The sequence below is a fragment of the Ursus maritimus genome, unplaced genomic scaffold, assembly GCF_017311325.1.
Source record: "Ursus maritimus isolate PB19 unplaced genomic scaffold, ASM1731132v1 scaffold_16, whole genome shotgun sequence".
Taxonomy (NCBI): domain Eukaryota; kingdom Metazoa; phylum Chordata; class Mammalia; order Carnivora; family Ursidae; genus Ursus; species Ursus maritimus.
In genome coordinates, this window is record NW_024424008.1 from 20,544,092 (window position 1) to 20,565,349 (window position 21,258).

Here is a 21,258-nt window from a genome sequence, read left to right on the forward strand (position 1 = left end):
GAAGCCATTGCATTAAGCGTAAGCATCATACAGACATAAGGTATTATTTCTGAATTCCCACTTTTAACACTTTTAATAATTTAACACTGACCAACTTTTTTCTGTTCCTCAGTTTCTACTTCTGGAATTCTACTGCATGTATTTTAAGAACCAAATACTTTTTGCCATTAATTACATCCCTGCCTTCTACAAATCTCTACTTGTTCACAGTTTAAGGATGTAGCCTCAACAGTAGGTTTGGATCTTTGTAGGGTGCAGACATATGATTGTGCTAATATAAAATGCCTCTGTGCATGAATCAAAGACAAGGAACTTTGGGTATGGCTCTAGTACTCAAAAAAGTGAATCCACCTCCAATACTGGCAAACAGAGAAAAGAGGACACAAAGTCAGATATAACACAAGTAAGAACTCTTCTGCTCCTTTTCTCTAGTTCACTCAGAGTCATCTGCCAAACTCAGAGTTGACCCTTGAAAATTCTCGGGCGCTTTCTTGCTCTCTCCCTATAGCAAATCCAAAACCAGTTAATATGAACAGCATGTAAGATTTCCAGACCTCACTTTAGGCAAAAACAGCAACATATTCCATCTTTAAGAGTTACCAAAATGGTATTTATGAATCATGGATAATTGTTTTATAAGATAGAATGAGGTTTTTGGTTTTTCTTTTTTAAGAATTTATTTATTTATTTGACAGAGAGAGACAGCCAGCAAGAGGGCACACAAGCAGGGCAATGGTAGAGGAAGAAGCAGTACCCCAGCAGAGCAGGGAGCCTGATGTGGGGCTCCCGATCCCAGGACCCTGAATCCCGAGCGAAGGCAGACGCTTAATGACTGAGCCACCCAGGCGCCCCCAAGATAGAATGAGTTTAACCCAACATTTCCATTTTGGCCACACAGGTAATGTTACAGCAGTGGAGAGGGGAGGCTAAGCACTTCTCTCTAAAAAATGAAATACAATAAAAAGATTTTTACCCAAGATCCTTATTGTATATTGGTTAGATATGTTGATTAATTTGATCAATGTATTATAAGAGAACAGATAAAAATTATGCTGTGGCTAGAAAGTTTTAAGAAATCATTTGAAAGGAGCCTGGTTGGCTCAGTTGGCTGGGCATCTGCCTTCGGCCCAGGCTGGGTCGTGATCCAGGTCTTGGGACCGAGCCCCACATGAGTACTCCTGCTCGCATGGGGTCTGCCTCTCCCTCCTTCCCACTCATGCTCTCTCTCACTATCTCTCTCTTCAAATAAATAAATAAAATAAATTTATTTAAAAAAAAATCATTTGAAATACTTATGTCTTTAAAGCAATGAAAGAAAGAGCAGTCATGGGGATTTCAGTCAATCATTAAATGACTAAGTGTACATCACTTCAAAAATAAACAACACCAAAACTTATTTACTGAATCAAAATCAAAATTAAAGAAAAAGAAGCAGAGAGATTAAAAAAATGTGGAAAATGTGAATTAAGTTTTTAGAGACATCAACTTTTATTTACCCAATTTGGATACAAACTAAACATAGATTATCGCCAGGAAAGGCAAATGTACACAAAATGTCCCTTTTCCCAATTTGTAGTCACTTATCACCCCCCATCACACTCCCCTTAGGATCCGGCCCCTGGCACTAGGAGTCCTCAATGGACAAACTGAAAAGACAAGGGGTGAAGGGGGCAAATACTTTGGGTTCCTCAATTTCACCCTCTCTCATCTCCCACAATGGCTGCATCCCAAACACCCTATTGTTATGTATCAAGCCTTTAGACCCTACTTCCAGATCCCTCATTTTAATCTTAGTTCCAGTGGTGAAGAAATGACTGAGAAAGCGCTGAAAAACCAGCCATCAGTGAAATTTAATCCTTCCTGTGAAGATGCATTATAAGCACCATCACACCTATCTTTTGCTTCAGTGTCTGAATGATACCCCACATATACATTAGTAATAAAAAGTGGTTATATCCAGGATATGAAATGGGCCTTTGCTCCAGGGCACCACATTTAAAAATATATATACATAAACCCAGTGCACATTTTAAGTTTCCTCCCCCATTCACAAATCCCATGGTGAAGACCTAAACCCCTAGATAGCCAGCTAAGATGGAGGAGTGGAGATTTTCCAAGCCTAGGAGAGAGTGTTTGCCAAAATAGGAACTTCTGTGTGGGAGAAACCCCTTGCATTCCCCTTCTTCTTATTCTACCTAACCCTTTTCTTATAAAACTACTGGTACACAAGATGTTTAGATTCTATACTAGATTCATTATGAAGTAAAAACCAATCCTTAACAATTAAACTAAGAACCTAACCAACAGGAACATAATCTGGTCATTGGGACCATTAGGAAGTTATTTATAAAAATAAAAATATAATTCAAACACATGACTGCATTAACTACCCTACTATCTTTTACTCTCTCTCTCTTTTTTTTTAAGGGTTAAGTATCTTCTATGCCCAAGATGGGGCTAGACCTCATGACCCCAACATCGTAAGAGTCACATGATCTACTGACTGAGCTTGCCAGGTGCCCCTTTTAACATTTTTATAAGAATTACCTTCCATTACATTATGAAATAACTTATAATATCACAAATGAAGCAGAATGGGAATTTCAGATGCATTAGGTTAAAGATTTGGTTTCTTGATTTTATAAATAAAAGGAAGACTGGCAAGAATAAATTCTAGAGTACATACTCCCTATAAGGAGTTGACAATTTGATTAAAAACCTAGTCTGATTAAAAAGTCTGATTAAAAACCTAAAAGCTAATTAATATTTTGTTAGAATTCAACATAAAAGGAAGGAGAAAGCAGAGAAAAGTGGCAGACATCTTGAAAATGGGTTTAAATCTAATGTTCATTGATATTTCTATGAAAGTAAAACATCTTTGCAGACTACAAAAAAGAAGAAAGTCTGCATACCTTTTTTTTTCAAATTCTGCCATACCTTTTTCATGCTTTAGCAAGAATTAATAGATCATTTTTAGTCCAAAGAAAATATTAGTCCTAAGAAACTTCTCCAGCAGTGAATTTCATATCTTTAACATGTCAATGCACCCCAAGAAAATTTCACTGAATTACCCTTAAATGTGATAGTGAATTTCTGGCATCATAAAAGGAGTGCATCGTCAAATTTGAATTTAAAAATTAAGTACTCTGTGTAGCATATGGGAGGTAAACTGATATCCCCCAGGGTAGTAGGAAAAGTTTTACATTTTCACGTGGTTTCTAAGGGATGTAAATTATTTTAAAAAGGTAAGTAATCAAATTCAACAGTACTGTGTTAGAACTGAAAAATAAAGCAAGAATCATAACTCACCTTTATGCATAGGAGTTGATCCATTATTACGTCCTCGCTTCATTAATATTGATTACCCATCTTCTATTAGTTTCTTAAGCATTTCCAAATCACCCTTAAAGGCAGCCACATGACCTCGAAATGCTAAGGCTATGAAAATTCATCATTTTTCAGTAAACACATGAGTTCATTCCTTTTCCTTCCTTAAGCAGCTCACATATTTCAGATTTCAAATATTAACTCAATTATGACAATGTTATACTGGAATTAGTTCAATCCGATGCAATGACAAGTACAAAAAAGAGAATCATAAAAATGAGATTAAGTTATTAATTGTGTAGCCCTTTCTCCCCACAGGATTTCAAACATGCCAGGAATAGTACTGTACCAGAATTCCTTTAGCCATATTCCATTCTTTTTCCTCAGACCAATAAAACACAAGAAGATGGCTTCATTTTCAACCCTTTGTATAAAGACATACTTGGTCTAAGGTCCCAACAAAACTCTCTGTTTGCAAGGAAGTGAAGAAAGCAAAATAAACTGGAAGCGGATAAAGTATACATACATACACAAACACATATACACACATGCCTATGTAAATGTGTACCTGACCTAGTGCCTAACCATAAAATACTTGATAAAAATGTTTTTAATGTAACAACTACATATATTTAGCCTCTAACTGGAATGCCAGACATGGTGGTAAGCACTTTGGTAAGGAATGCCTCATTATAACTTCTCTTAACAACTTTGAGATATAGTTATTCTCATTTTTAAATACATAAAGGAAACAGAATAGCCAGAGTATTTTTAAAGATTTATTTATTTTAGAGAGATAAAGAGACAGCACTGTGGGGAGAGGGAGAGAGTCCCAAGCAGACTCTGTTGCTGAGTGCAGAGCTCAATGGTGGGCTCTCAACTCGACCTCGCAAGTGTGATCATGATCTGAACTGAAGCCAAGAGTTAGACGCTAACTAACTGCACCACTGAGACGCCCTCTAAAGAGCATTTTTAAAAGAACATAGTTGGAGACTTACACTACCTAAGTCTTACTATAAAGCTATAGTAATCAAGACAATTGTAGTACTGGCAACAAACAAATATAATCAGTAAGTATAGAAAGCAGAGGCCAGAAATACACCTTATGCATAAGTACAGGCAACTGATTTTTTACAATGCTGACAAAATATTTCAATGGGGAAAGGAAGCCTTCCAAAAGAAAATGGTGCTAGACAAATAGCTATATGTGGGAGAGGAAAACAAAATTTTTTAATAAACACTTCACTCAAAAGTTCCACATAAAAACTTAACTTAATGTAGATCAAAGATCTGAATTAAAAACTTCTAGAAAACTATGAAAGAATATCTTGCTAACTTTGAGGTGGACAAGTTTCACAAATAGGGACACACAAAAATGGCCTGTAGAAAAGATTGATAAATTATACCTTATCAACATTTAAAAACTTCTGTTCTTTGAAAGATATTTCCAGGGGAGTCTGGGTGGTGCAGTCGTTAGCCGCCTGCCTTTGGGCTCAGGCGTGATCCTGGCGCCCGGATCGAGCACCACATCAGGCTCCTAGGAGCCTGCTTCCTCTCCCACTCCCCCTGCTTGTGTTCCCTCTCTCGCTATTATTGCCCTCTTGCTAAGTCAAATAAATAAATCTTAAAAAAAAAAAAATCTTAAAAAAAAAGATATTTCATGGGGCACATGGGTGGCTCAGCAAGCCGTCCAACTCTTGATTTCCAGCTCAGGGTCATGATATCAGGATCATGAGACGGGGGCGTCATGTGTCAGACTCCATACTGAGCATGGAGCCTAAGATTCTTGCTCCATACTGAGTGTAGAACCTAAGATTCTCCCCTTTCTCTCCCTGCCCTCCCTGTTACTCTCATGTGCATTCCCTCTCAAAATAAAATTAAATATATATATAATGTAATATATGTGATATATATAGATATATATATATATATATATATATATATATATTATATTATGTATACGTATTATATATGTATGGAACCAGGCAAGCTTCAGAATGGAAGAAAATACAGGCCATAACAAAAACATAAAGAACTGTCAAATGCTCTCCATCATTAGTAGACAAACGACCCAATTAAAATTTGGGGTAAAGTGAATTAAACAGACACTCATAAAAGACATATGAATACCCATTTGAAAAGATGCTCAATATCATTAGTTTTCTGTGAAAATGTAGACTAAACCAATCGTAAGTTAACACTACATGTCCATTAAAACAGCTAATAAAACAGACTGACCATATCAAGAGCTAGCAATTCCATGAAGTTTCGAACGGAATTTCATATATATATCTGGTGGGGATGTAAAGCAATACAACCACTTGAAAATAGTTAATAACAACTCTTTTTGTTGTTGTTATTGTTGTTGTTAACTAGGCTTCACACCCAGCATGGGTAGCTTCCTACTGTGTGGCCTGAACTCATGACCCTAAGATCAAGACCTGATCTGGAGGTCACAGTCAGATGCTTAAATGACTGAGCCACTCTCAGGTGCCGCATCACACAACTTAAAGTTAAACATATACCCGTCATACACCATACACTCTACTCCGTATTTTTACCAAGAGAACTACAAACATATGTCTGTGTAAATGTTCAGGGCAGCTTTATTAATAGCTCAAAACTGAAACAATCCGAATGTTCACATTAGCAGGTGAACTGTTAAAAATATATATATGGTACATCCATATAATGGAATGCGTTACTCCGCAATAAGAAGGAATGAACTATTATTAATATACATACCAGGGATGAATCTCAAAAATGGTTCCATTAGAAAATTCAAACTAATCTAAAGGGACAGAAAGGCAAGTGGTTGTGTGGGGCCAGGGTGAAAGCAAGGGTGAACTGCGAGGGATATTAAAAACTCTTGAGGTGATGAAATGTTTTATATCTTGATTGTGATGGTTTCATCTGTGTAAACATACTTCAAAACTCACCAAACTGCACACTACAAATGAATACAGTTTCTCTTATACATAAATCATACTCTAATAAAGTTGATTTTTAGGGGTACCCGCGTGACTCCTGGCTCAGACATATTCAGGGTCCTGGCATCGAGCCCAGGTCAGGCTTCATGCTCAGCAGGGAGTCTGCTTTTGAGGATTCTCCCTCTCTCTCTGCCCCTCCCCCATTTGTGCACTCTCACTCTCAAATAAATAAGTAAATCTTAAAAAAACATAAAAATAAAGTTGATTTTTTAAAAAGGATATCCTAATCAGAGTGAAAACAAGCCACAAAGTGTGAGAGAGAAAATATCTATATCAGATAAAATTAATAAAGGATTGGAATCTGAGACTATACAAAGAACTCAAATTATTTTGAAAAGGACAAACAAACATGATTTTTAAAAAAGGGAAAAAGTATAGGCAAGCAATTTATAGAAGACAAAACAAATAGTCCATAACTTACAGAAAAAGATGTTCAACCTCATTGATAATCAAGAAAATGCAAATCAGAGATTGGAGTTAAGATGGCGGAGGAGTAGGGGGATCCTTTTTCAGCCGGTCCCCTGAGTCGAGCTGGGATAGTACCAGACCAGCCTGAACATCCATGGAATTCCAGCCTGGAGATGCAGGAAGATACACTGGGATCTCTACAAATGAACATCCCCAGCGATGAGTATTGAGGTACGCAAGTGGGAGCCGTGAAACTCGCGCACAGATATCAGAAGATAAACGGAAGGGGGAGGAAGCCGCTGCGTTTCGGGCCCTCGGGAAGCAGTAGCCACCTGCACGGGGGGAGCCGGGCGACTCCTGGACCGGCACCCGCAAGAGGAGAACTGAGACCCGTGAGCCAGGGAACGTGCACCACCAGACTGAAATGGGGAGCCCCAGTGCGCTCACTGGAACCAGACTGAGACCGGGAGCTCCAGAACACTGCCAGGGGCTGGCTGGTTGGCAGGTAGAACACAAAGGACAGAAATGCACCCGGCCCTGGAAGGGTGAGGGTGGGAGCGCCGGTGTGGGGTGCACATCCTGGGATGCTGCAGGGTTGAGCAGCACCAAGAGAAACAGAGTTAAAGTGGCCAGAACATCAGTGGAGAACGGTCCGCTGATCACTCTGTTCTGAGACAGAGGCTGAGATCGGCCACTGCTACTCTGACTCTCAGAAGAGGCACAGCAAAAGCCGCCAGGAGAAAGCCGCCAGAGAACAAAGCCTGGAAATACCAGCTCACAGTGTGCCCACCCCCATCCCCTCGCAGGGGGACAGGAACTTACCTCAAATAGGTTGCCTGAGCGGTCGGCGCGCAGGCCTTCCCAGAAGGCAGGCTAGAAAATCAAAAAACCCACATCCTTAAGATCCCTATAAAAACAAGGCGCACAGCCTGGGTCCCTGGTCAAAACCCACTGAAAACCTCTCCTCTATCAGAATGAAGAGAAGGAGAAATCACTCCCAGCAAAGAAAGACAATGAATCTGTGGCCTCTGCCACAGAACTAATGGACTATGGATATAACTAAATTGTCAGAAAGTCTGGAATTTAAGAATAACAATGGTCAAGATGATGTGTGTAGACTTGAAAAAAGTATTAATGAAAATGTTAATGACAATATAGAATCCAAGGGTGGAAATGAGAATGAATCTGGCAGTAATTAAAAATTCTATGAGCCAAATGCAGTCAAAACTAGGAGAGCTCCTGATGCACAAGGGTGAATGAGGCAGAAGAATGTATCAGTGAATTGGAGGATGGGTTAATAGAAGACAAAGCTAAAATAGAATCTGGACTTAAAAAATCCATACGCCAAGAATGTAGGTTGCGGAGATTACTGACTCAATGACACGTTCCAATGGCCGGACATCATCGGCATCCCCGAGGGGGTGGAGAAAACAGAGGTCTAGAAGAAAGAGATATTTGAACAAATTGTAGCTGAGAAATTTCCCTTATCTAGCAAGGAAACAGACATATTCGTGTCAGAGGCAGAGAGGATCCCTCCAAGCTCAACCCACTGTACTGCAAACCTACGCCATGTGAAGTAAGAATTACGTGACGTTGCAAATATTAGATCAAGGATACAGCATTGAAAAGTGTAGCCAGGCAAGAAAGCTCACGTACCAAGCAAGGTATCAGATGGTATGTCAGACCTGTCACACAGACCTGGAATGAGAGAAAGGGTGGGGGGCGCATTTTTGAAGCTCTTTCAGAGAAAAACATGCAGCCAAGGATCCTTTATCCAGCAAGGCTGTCATTCAGAATTGATGGAGAAATAAAGAGACGCTTCCAGAATCGCCAGTCATTGACCAATTTTGTAAATCCACGTAACCAGCCCCTACAGGAGATATTAGGGGTTCTAGAAGGTAAAAATGCCCCAAGAGTGATACAGAACAGAAAGTCACAATCGATAGACGCAAAGACTTTACTGGCAATATGGCATCATTAGAATCATATCTCTCAATATTTCAGTCTCAATGTAAATGGCCTAAATGTCTACCCATAAAACACCACAGGGTTGCAGATTGGATAAAAAAGACATGACCCATCCATTTGCTGTCTACAAGAGACTCATTTTGAACCAAGATATATTCAGACTGAAGTAAAGGGATGGACATCCTTCATGCCAATGGACTTTCAAAGAAAGCTGGGGTAGCAATTCTCATATCAACCAGACAGATTGGATTTTAAACTAAAGACTATAGTTAGAGACACAGAAGGGAGCACTATATTATTTAAAGGATGTGTATCCAACAAGTGGATATGACAATTATAAATATATATGCCTCCAACAGGGGAGCAGCAAGATACACAAGCCAACTCTTAACCAGAATAAAGAGACATACAGATAAAAATAATACGCTAATAGTAGGGATCTCAACACTCCACTATCAGAAATAGACAGAACACCCATGCAAAATCGACAAAGAAACAAGGAGCTTTTGAATTTGCCATCTCAACGAGAGTTGGACTCATAGATATTTATAGAACTCACTACACCCCCAAACCAAAGAATATTCATTCTATTCTAAATGCCCATGGAACATTCTCAAGAATAGACCATGTTCTGGGACACAAAACAGGTCTCAACCGATACCAAAGATTGAAAATTCCCCTATATTCTCAGACCACAACGCTTTGAAATTGGAATTCAACCACAAGGAGAAAAATTTGGGAAGAAATCCTCAAACACGGAGACTAAGAACCATCCTGCTCAGGAATGATTTGATAAACCAGGAAATCAAAAGCCAATTTAAAAAATTTATGGAGACCAACAAGAATGAAAACACAATGGTCCAAAACCTATGGGATACTGCAAAAGAGAGCAGTCCTAAAGGGAGAAATACATAGTCATTCAAGCCTCACTCAAAAGAACAGAAAAATCTAAAATGCAGTTTTTATATTCTCACTCGGAGCTGGAACAGCAACAGAGGGACAGACAATCCACTCACGAGGAAGCAGCTGACCAAGATTAGAGCAGAAATCAATGAATTAGAAACCGGAGTACATTGGTAGGGTAGATCAAGAAAGGCCAAGCGGTTCTTTGAGAGAATTCAATAAAAATTGACAGACCACTGCAAGACTATCAAAAACAGAGTAGAAAGTACCCAAATTAATAAAATTATGAATGAAAAAGGAGAGGTCACAACCAACACCAATGAAATTGGAAGGATTATTAGAAGCTTTTATCAACAGCTTTATGCCAATAAATTAACAAACTGGAGACAGAGATGGAGGCCTTCCTGGAAACCTATAAAACTACCAAGACTGAAACAGGAAGAAATTGATTTTTAACGTAGAGCCAATTAATTATGGAAGAAATTGAGTCAGTGATAAACAACCTTCAAAAAAGCAAACTCAGGCCACGGACGGTTTTCCTGGGAATTCACCAAACATTAAAAGGAAGAAATAATACCTTATTCTCCCTAAAGCTATTTCAAAAATAGAAACAGAATGAAAGCTACCAAACTCATTCTATGGGCAACATTACCTTGATCCCCAAACCGAGGGCAAAGACCCCTCAAAAGGAGAATTACAGACCGATTTCCCTCTAATGAATATATATGCCAAAAATCCTCAACAAGATCCCTTCGGCTATAGAATCCAACAGTACATTAAAAGGATTATCCATCATGACCAAGTGGGATTCATCCCTGGGATGCAAGGGTGGTTCAACATTCCGCAAATCGTCAGTGTCTTAGATTTTATCCAGAAAGAAAAATTCAAAAATCATATGATTCTCTTCAATAGATGCAGAAAAGCACTTGACAAAATACAGCATCCTTTCCTGATTAAAACCCTTCAGAGTGTAGGGATAGAGGGTACATTCCTCAATCTCAAAAAACCATCTATGAAAAGCCTACAGCAAATATCATTTCTCAATGGGGAAAAGCTAGAAGCCTTTCCCTTAAGATCAGAACTCTAACAAGGATGCCCACTCTCGCTACTATTATTCAACATAGTACTAGAAGTCCTTTCAACAGCACAATCAGACAACAAAAAGGGATTGTTCTAGATTCCACTAAGTAAAAAGTATCTAGTTAGAGTTAGATTTACTTACATATTCTAAAAAATTCTATAACCTCTCATGAAATACAGTGAAATAATGGATTTTTAAATAATGAAGAATACATAAAATATGAATCTATTGGGTTTATATTCTTACCAGTGTCTCATCTTTATATACAACAGCTTTGGACACGATGCCTATCACAGCAGCAGGTGTAAGCTCTATCATTAACTTAAACCATGTTACATAGTAAGATGTTTAGCTTTCAACTAAGATCCCAAGAGCTATTTGATGTCTTGAAATTATTTTGTGTAGGTAAAAGGTATTTGAAAGTTTAATTTCATAACACTAAACTACTGAAGTATTTCAAAGATCACTCTTGCAACATTAAACAAATAAAAACATTGACCTGCATTTTTCATTATCAAACAAAAAAGGTATCCCAAATCGGCAAAGAGAAGTCAAAAATTTCTCTTCTATGCAGATGACTAGATACTCTATATGGAAACCAGAAAAAGAATCCACTCCCAAACTTAGAAGTTATTAGAGCAATCTCAGTAATGTGGTGGGATACAAAATCAGTCAGAAATCAGTTGCATTTTCTATACATGAATAATGAGACTGAAGAAAGAGAATTAGGGGAATCCATCCCATTTACATAGCGCACCAAAACCATACGTTACCTTGGAATTAACCAGAAACATAAAGGATCTCACATATTCTAGAAACTATAAATAGCTCTTTAAAGACATTGAGGAGCACAAAAACTATGTAAAAATATTCATGTCATGGATCGGAAGAATTAACATAGTTAAAATGTCCATGCTACCCAGAGCAATCTACCTTTCAATGCTATCCCAATCAGAAACTATCGATGACATTTTTCAAAAAGAACTGGAACTTAAACAGTCATTAATGCTAATTTGTATGGAACCAGAAAAAGGCCCGAGCGCAAGGAACTGTTGAAAAAGTGAAAAAAAAGCTAGGGCATCACAGTGCTGGATTTTTGAGCTGTACCTACAAAGCTGTGATCACAAAGACGCATGGTACTGGCACAAAAACAGACACATAGACCAATGGAACAGAATAGAGAACCCAGAAAAATGCCTCAAGTCTTTGGGCAACTAATATTTGATAAAAGCAGGAAAAAACATCCAGTGGAAAACAGTCTCTTCAATAAATGGTGCTGGGAAAATTGGACAGCTACATGCAAAGAATGGTGAGACTTGACCACTGTCTGCACACCATACACAAAAAGATAAACTCCAAATGGATGAAAGCACCTCGATGTCAGAGACAGGAATCCATCAAAATCTAGAGAGAACTAGGCAGCCAACCTCTACATCAGCCAATTAACCTTTTTCATGACATCATCCCAAAGAGTCAAGAGAAACAAAAGATAAAATGAACTGTGGGACTTCATCAAATAAAAGCTTCTGCACAGCTAAGGAAACAGTCAAAAAAAAACAAGGGCAGCCCATCGAATGGCAGAATATATTTGCAAATGATGCTACAGATAAAGACTGGTATCCGAGGTCTACAAAGAACTTCTCAAACTCAATACGCGAGAAAAAATAAATCAAAAAATGGGCAGAAGATATGAACAGACACTTTTCAATGATGATCATACAAATGGCTAACAGCACACATGAAAAGATGTTCTAAAAATCATTAGCCATCAGGAAATTCAAATCAAAACCACACTAGATACCACCTTACACCAGTTAGAATGGCAAAAATTGACAAGGGCAAGAAACAACAATTGTTGGAGAGATGTGTGGAGAAAGGATCCCCTCCTACATTGTTGGCGGGGGAATCAAGTGTGTACAGCCACTCTGGAGGAAAACAGTGTGGGAGGTCCCCTTAAAAGTTAAAAATTGAGCTACCCTATGACCCAGCTCTCTTGTACTCTGGGTATTTACCCCCAAAGATACAGACGACGTGAGAGAGAAGGGGCCGCTATGCACCCCAATGTTCCATTAGCAGCATTGTCCACAGTCAGCTCAAAGCGTGGGAAGGAACCCAGATGCTGCCTTCAACAGATGACTGATTAAGAAGTTGTGGTCCTATATACAATGGAATATTACTGCAGTTCAGAAAGAAGAGTTCTCAACATTTGCTGCAACATGGACGGTACTGGAGGAGATAATGCTAAGTGAAATAAGTCAAGCAAGAAAGACAATTATCTTATGATTTCTCTCATCTCATGTCGCATAAGAACTAGCCCAGATCGGTGGGGAAAGAAAGGGATATGGGGGTAATCGAAGGAAGGAATGAAGCATGAGACTATGGACTCTGAGAAAAAACGAGGGCTTCAGAGGGAGGAGGTGGGGAATGGGGATAGAACTGGTGATGGGTAGTAAAAGTGAGGGCACGATTTGCATGGATTGCACTGGGTGTTATACGCAACTAATGAATCTCGAACTTTACATCGAAACCGTAGGGATGTACTGTATGGTGACTAACATAATATAATAAAAAAATAAAGAAAAAAAGAAAATGCAAATCAAAAATACAAATTAAGCCTTTTCATACTTAACTGGCAAATATTTTAATGTCTGAGAATACTGAATATCGTTTCTAAATTCCCACCAAACATTGCTGATGAGAGTATAAACCTCTACAACTACTCTGATGAAGAATCTAGCAATCCCTATGTATACCGAAGATGGGCATATCCCGCCCAATCAAACCCTAAAGTAGAACTGCACACCCTTTTTACCCAAGCAGAGCTCTTAACTCTCAGTCTTCAGAGAAGATAGGCAGTACTCAAGAAGCCACACCCAACAATCCCAGTGTGCCATACAAATACTGTCTATGTGGACTATGTGTGAAGGTAGGGAAGCACTTAAAGACTCTTGTACATGTACTTACGGAGGCATGTTCAAGAATATTCATGACCACACTCGCTGTAATAGTGAAAAACAACCCAACTATCAAATTGGAAAATGGATAAACAATGGTTTTCATAAAATGCAATACTATACAAACAAAAAGGATAAACTAGGATACTTCTAACAGCCTAATAAATTTCAAAGACATAGTATTTTGTGGAAAAAAAAGCAAGCAATAGAAGAGTGCATACTGTTTTAAATGCCATTTTCCTAAGATTTTAAAAGAAGTTTCCAGGACTGCTAGCTGTCCACTAAAATGTTCTTCCTTCAATAGTAAGAGAGTTGCAGCTGAGGTGAGTGTTCTCAGCTAGGTACTGAATCCTCCAGGCTTCCTCACAGCTGGTGTGCCCATGGGACAAACTTTTGCCAATGGAATGTTGGCAAAAGTGATGAATACAAATTAGACCTTGAAAATCTCTGGTCCTAACCTTATAGTCTTGCTTCCTCTCCACCTTCTGCTAAATTAAATTCCCTACAAGCAGAGTTGAGCTTAGTTGGGAAGAAAACCAGTTATTGAATGACTGTACAGCACAAATTACTCTTCAACCTGGGCTGTCTCATAAATCCTTAAGTTGCTGAATTTTAGGATTTCTTAGAACATGTTAGTCTATTACTCTTAAAAACACACAATAATAGTGCATATTTTGGGGAGTACATACACACTAAATATAAAAACCTATAGGATGGAATTATAAATCTAAAACAATGGTTACCTCTAAGAATTAAAAAAAAAAGAATAATAGAGATAGAACCAAGAAGCTTTTAAATGTATAGCACTTTATCCTTAAATAAATGTCATAAAAATGTTCATTACATTAATCTCTATATGTTTCTGCCTAAAATATTTCATAATAAAGAAGAGAAAATGAATGTGCAGACAATTATAAATAGCATATTTAAAACATAACATTTGCCTTATAAATTTCTTTTTTTTTCTACTTATTAAATGCTAAATAAAACATTTCAGGTTTATTACTTACTTTCCTGATCTTTCTGTGATCACTTCCTTCATACTCAGTCCCTGATGTAAACTGCAAAATGTTCTGCTTAAAGAACCTCTGGGCCAGATCCAATACATTTTCTCCATTATACATTGAAGGCTTTAAGCTTGTGTTGTACTGTTCATTTTATGAGGAGGAATTTAAAGCAGTAAAGGTGACCTTCCATGGCTTAAGTGAACTATAGGAGAAAGAGAAAAACTAATTTGTAAATTGACTTTAAAATAACTTGAAAAAGAAATAACAACATTGGCTCTTATCCTCACAGGGGAGATGACTGTCCCTTCATCTGTAAAGGGACATACTCTGAGCAAGGTAACACATTTTTTTCCAACCCCACAAGTCCTTATCCAGCTCTCTAGTCATGCCAAAAGCAAGACAAATGATTAAAGAGTTAACACATACTGCGAATGTACAGACACCAGATGAGAGATACCAAAGAGCAGGCCCCAGAATATTTTCTTGAAAAGTGAAATCACAATTATGCCACTTTATAATTACATGAGAAAATACTTGCTATGTAAGACAAATGATAGGTAAACTTATTTTAATGTTTTGGAAAAAAAGTGGGAAAAATAAACCAAAATTGTCACTATGTAATTATGAATGTTATTTTTATCACTATGTATTTTGTCACCTTTCCACAGACATTAATTATTTTATTAAAAACAGACTGGATCAAAACTGCAGACAAAGCACACATACTACCTCACCATTTCTCCATTCTCAATCCTTGAAAATAACAGAAAAGATATTTTTGAAGCCAAAAAGACTAGAAAAACAAATGAGAACACCAAGAACAAAACAACAAATGTTAAGGAACCCTGAAAGAAAACATACTGAATCAGACTGAAGGAGAGCCACAAACCAAAAATCTGCAAAAACAGGAATGGTTCTTGGGTATTACAAGCTTAGAGGCAGTGATTACAATGGGAGGCTTTATATCTCTGGAGAAGTGATTACTTGAAACAACCCAATAAATATATAAACCTTGCCACTGAGAAATAGGGCAGTACCTAAGTGACTGGTGTAAAGCAGGAGAAACAAGATGCAACAAAACCCAAAGATAAGCTGATGGCACATGCCACTTCACACTTTCTCAGCTGAACCTAAAAAAAAACAAAAACTCCCATAAAACTTGAGACTCCTCTAACAGCTCATTCATCATACATACACCTATATTCTTTATTAGTAAGATTAGGAACCAACATCAAAAACTCAACTCCTCTGGGAAGAACTCAAATACATGGAGGCTAAAGAGCATCCTACTAAAGAAAGTAATGGGTCAACCAGGAAATTAAAGAATAATTTTTACAAAATTCATGGAAACAAATGAAAATGAAAACACAACTGTTCAAAATCTTTGGGATGCAGCAAAGGCAGTCCTAAGAGGAATGTATATAGCAATACAAGCCTCTTCTCTTCAAGAAACAAGAAAAAGGTCTCAAATATACAACCTAACCCTACACCTAAAGGAGCTCTGAAATAGAACAGAAAATAAAGCCTAAACCCAGCAGGAGAAGAGAAATAAAAAGATCAGAGCAGAAATCAATGAAATACAAACCAAAAGAACAGTAGAACAAATGAACGAAATTAGGACTTGGCTCTTTGAAAGAATTATAAGATTGATAAACCCCTGGCCAGATTATCAAAAGAAAACAGAAAGGACCCACAAATAAAAACAATGAATGAAAGAGGAGAGATCACAACCAACACCAAAGAAATACAAACAGATTTAAGAACATAATGAGCAACTATACACCAACAAATTAGACACTGGAAGAAAGGGATGCATTCTAGAGACGATAAACTACCAAAACTGAAGCAGGAACAAATAGAAAACCTGAACAGACCCATAACCAGCAAGGAAATTGAAGCAGTAATCAAATATCTCCCAATAAACAAGAGTCCAGGGCAGATGGCTTCCCAGGGGAATTCTACCAAACATTTAAAGAATTAATATCCTATTCTTTCCTGAAACTCTTCCAAAAATAGAAGGAAAACTTCCAAACTCATTTTATGAGGCCAGCATACTTGATCCCAAAACCAGACAAAGACACCACCAAAAAGAGAATTATAGCCAATATCCCTTGATGAACATGGATGCAAAAATTCTCACCAAAACACTAGCCAATAGGATCCAACAACAGTACATTAAAAGGATTATTCACCACGACCAAGTGGAATTTATCCCTGGGCTGCAAGGTTAGTTCAACATCTGCAAATCAATCATTGTGATACACTACATTAATAAAAGAAAGGACAAGAACCATATGATACTCTCAATAGATGCAAAAAAAGATTTGACAAAGTACAGCATCATTTCTTTATTAAAACTTTTCACAGGGCGCCTGGTAGCGCAGTTGCTGCGCTGCCTTCTGCTCAGGGGCGTGATCCTCGGAGTTCCGGGATCGAGTCCCATCGGGCCTCTGCTGGGAGCCTGCTTCCTCCTCTCTCCCACATTTAATGCAATCCTATCAAAATACCATCCACTTTTTTCACAGAAATGGAACCAATAATCCTAAAATCTGTATGGAACAAGAAAAGACCCCCAAATAAAGAGAATGTTGAAAAAGAAAAGCAAAGCTGGTACACCAAATTCTGGACTTCGCTCTATTACAAAGCTGTAATTATCAAGACAGATCAAAGAGAAAATGAATGAGAGGCTAAAAAAACAAATTATAATAATAAAAAAGATTACTGAAACCAAGAGATGACTCTTTTGAACAAATAAAACAAAAAACTGATAAACCATGCTCATCAAGAAAAAAAAGAGAGAGAACTCTAAATAAATAAAATCAGAAATGAAATGGGAAAGGGGCATCTTTAGCTTATTGGTAGAGCACATGACTTCGATCTCATGTTATGAGTTCAAGCCCCACATTCACTTCAGTGATTACTTAAAAATAAAAATCTTTAAAAAAATTAAATGAGAGAAGTAACTGACACCACAGATAGCAAAGATTATAAGAGACTATAAAAAGTCATATGTCAACAAATTGGAGAACTTAGAAAATAAAGATAAATTCCCTCAGAAATATAAAATCTTTCAAAACTGAATCAGGAAGAAATTTAAACAATTGAACGCACTATTTATTAGTAAAAAAATTGAACTGGTAATCAAAAACTCCCAACAAACAAGTCCAGGATCAGATGGATATAAGAAAATTCTACCAAACATTGGTAGAATGTAAATAACATTTAAGAAAGAGTTAACACCTATTCTCCTCAAATATCCCAGAAAACAGGAGGAAGGAAAACTTCCAATTCTCATTTTTGAGGCCTGCATTACTCTGGCCAAAGACACTACAAAAACAAAAACAAAAAAATCCAAAAAACTACAGGCCCATATATTCGATAAACATAGACACAAAAATTCTCAACAAAACATTAGCAAATTGAATTCAAAATTCATTGAAAAGCCTACTCACCACAATAAAATGGGATTTATTCCAAGGGAGCAAGGATGGTTCAATATTCACTAATCCATCAATGTGAAACATCACATTAACAGGAGGGAGGATAAAAACATTAAGATCATCTCACTAGATACAGAAAAAGCACCGACAAAAATACAACATCTGTTCATGATAAAAACTTCTCAACAAAATGGGTGGAGAAGAAACATCTCAACATAATAAAAGCCATATATGACAGACCCACACCCAACATCATATTCAGTGCTGAAAAACTAAGAGCCTTTCCTAGATCAGTAACAAAACAAAGATGTCCACTCTACCACTTTAATTCAACATAGTACTCGAAGTCCTAGCCACAGCAATTAGTCCAGAAAAATAAAAGGCATCTAAATCAGTAGGGAAGAAGAAAATTGTCACTATTTGCAGATGACATGATACTATACATAAAAACTCCTAAACACTCCACCAAAAACTATTAGAAGTAATAAATGAAGTTCTGTAAAGTTGCAGGATACAAAATTAATATACAGCAATCAGTTAGATTTCTATACACCAATAATGAAGCAGCAGAAAGAGAAATTAGAAAACAATTTCATCTACAATTGCACCAAAAGAACAAAATACCAGGAATAAATTTAACCAAGGAGGTAAAAGATCTATACTCTGAAAACCATTAGATAGACAGTGAAAGAAACGAAGATAACACAAACAAATGGAAAAATACACCAGGCTCACGTACTGAAAAATCAATACTGAAAAATACATATCTACCCAAAGCAACTAGACTCAATGCAACCCCGTCAAATAACGACAGTATTTTTTTATAAAACTAGAATAATCCTAAAATTTGAATGGAACTTTAAAAACCCAAATAAGTGAAGAATCTTGAAACGTGTTCATATCATTCTGTCTGGACTTTTGTTCGATACTTAAGATTCTTTTAAGACACAGCTTTGCAGTACAGCTTTAACATGGCATTGTGATGCCCCCAGCTTTGTTTTTCCTTTCCAACAATTCCTTGGCATTCGGGGCCTTTTCTGGTTCCACACAAATTTAAGGGCTGTTTGTTCCAGTTCTTTGAAAATGTCATTGGTATTTTGATCGGGATAGCATTGAAAGTGAAGATTGCTCTGGGTAGCATGGACATTTTAACTATGTTAATTCTTACGATCCATGAGCATGGAATATTTTTCCATCTTTTTGTGTCTTCTTCAATGTCTTTCAAGAGTGATTTGTAGTTTCTAGAATATAGATCCTTTATGTCTCTGGTTAAGTTAATTCCAAGATAATGTATGGTTTTTGGTGCTATTGTAAATGGGATGGATTCCCTAATTTCTCTTTCTTCAGTCTCATTGTTCGTGTATAGAAATGTAACTGATTTCTGAGCATTGATTTTGTATCCTGCCACATTACTGAATTGCTCAGGCAAAAGAATGAAACTTGACCACTCTCTCACACCATACACAAAGATAAACTCCAAATGGATGAAAGACCTCGATGTGAGACAGGAATCCATCAAAATCCTAGAGGAGAGCATAGGCAGCAACCTCTACGACATCGGCCACAGCAACCTTTTTCATGACACATCTCCAAAGGCAAGAGAAATAAAAGATAAAATGAACTTGTGGGACTTCATCAAGATAAAAAGCTTCTGCACAGCCAAGGTAACAGTCAAAAAAACCAAGAGGCAGCCCATGGAATGGGAGAATATATTTGCAAATGATACTACACATAAAAGACTGGTATCCAAGATCTACAAAGAACTTCTCAAACTCAATACATGAGAAACAAATAAGCAAATCATAAAATGGGCAGAAGATATGAACAGACACTTTTCCAATGAAGACATAGAAAAGGCTAGCAGACACATGAAAAAATGTTCAAAATCACATACAAATGGCTAACAGACACATGAAAAAATGTTCAAAATCATTAGCCATCAGGGAAATTCATATCAAAACCACACTAAGATACCACCTTACGCCAGTTAGAATGGCAAAAATTGACAAGGCAAGAAACAACAATTGTTGGAGAGGATGTGGAGAAAGGGGATCCCTCCTACATTGTTGGCGGGAATGCAAGTTGGTACAGCCACTCTGGAAAACAGTGTGGAGGTCCCTTAAAAAGTTAAAAATTGAGCTACCCTATGACCCAGCCTTTGTACTACTGGGTATTTACCCCAAAGATACAGACGTAGTGAAGAGAAGGGCCATATGCACCCCAATGTTCATAGCAGCGTTGTCCACAATAGCTAAATTGTGGAAGGAGCCGAGATGCCCTTCAACAGATGACTGGATTAAGAAGATGTGGTCCAGGGGCGCCTGAGTGGCACAGCGGTTAAGCGTCTGCCTTCGGCTCAGGGCGTGATCCTGGCGTTATGGGATCGAGCCCCACATCAGGCTCCTCTGCTATGAGCCTGCTCCTTCCTCTCCCACTCCTCCTGCTTGTGTTCCCTCTCTCATTGGCTGTCTCTATCTCTGTCAAATAAATAAATAAAATCTTAAAAAAAAAAAAAAGATGTGGTCCATATATACAATGGAATATTACTCAGCTATCAAAAAGAATGATTTCTCAACATTTGCTGCAACATGGACGGCACTGGAGGAAATAATGCTAAGTGAAATAAGTCAAGCAGAGAAAGACAACTATCATATGATTTCTCTCATCTATGGAACATAAGAACTAGGAAGATCAGTAGGGAAAGAAAGGGATAAAGAAAGGGGGGGTAGTCAGAAGGGGGAATGAAGCATGAGAGACTATGGACTCTGAGAAACAAACTGAGGGCTACAGAGGGGAGGGAGGTGGGGGAATGGGATAGGCTGGTGATGAGTAGTAAGGAGGGCACGTATTGCATGGTGCACTGGGTGTGATACGCAACTAATGAATCATCGAACTTTACATTGGAAACTGGGGATGTACTGTATGGTGACTAACATAATATAATAAAAAATATTATTATAAGAAAAAAAAAGATTCTTTTAAGACATAATTCCAGTATCATTTTTAGTAATCCTCACTCCATTCTCACTATGATCTATTCCTCCTCTGAATTTCTACAGCACCTCTTGAAGAAGAGAGGGTGCTTAGAGTGTAGGTGTGCCAACTGCAGTTAGCAAATTAACTCAAATACGCTAGTGTTCACTGTTTATACTATTTTTTATAAACAGCAGTCTGGGAGGT

General features: G+C 37.7%; 1 protein-coding gene across 1 annotated transcript in view; it reads right to left on the reverse strand.

Annotated features, from left to right (window-relative positions):
• Nucleotides 1-21,258, reverse strand: part of ANKRD42 (ankyrin repeat domain 42) — an 83,766-nt gene that overhangs the window by 45,390 nt on the left and 17,118 nt on the right. The gene's annotated exons all lie outside the window — the stretch shown is intronic.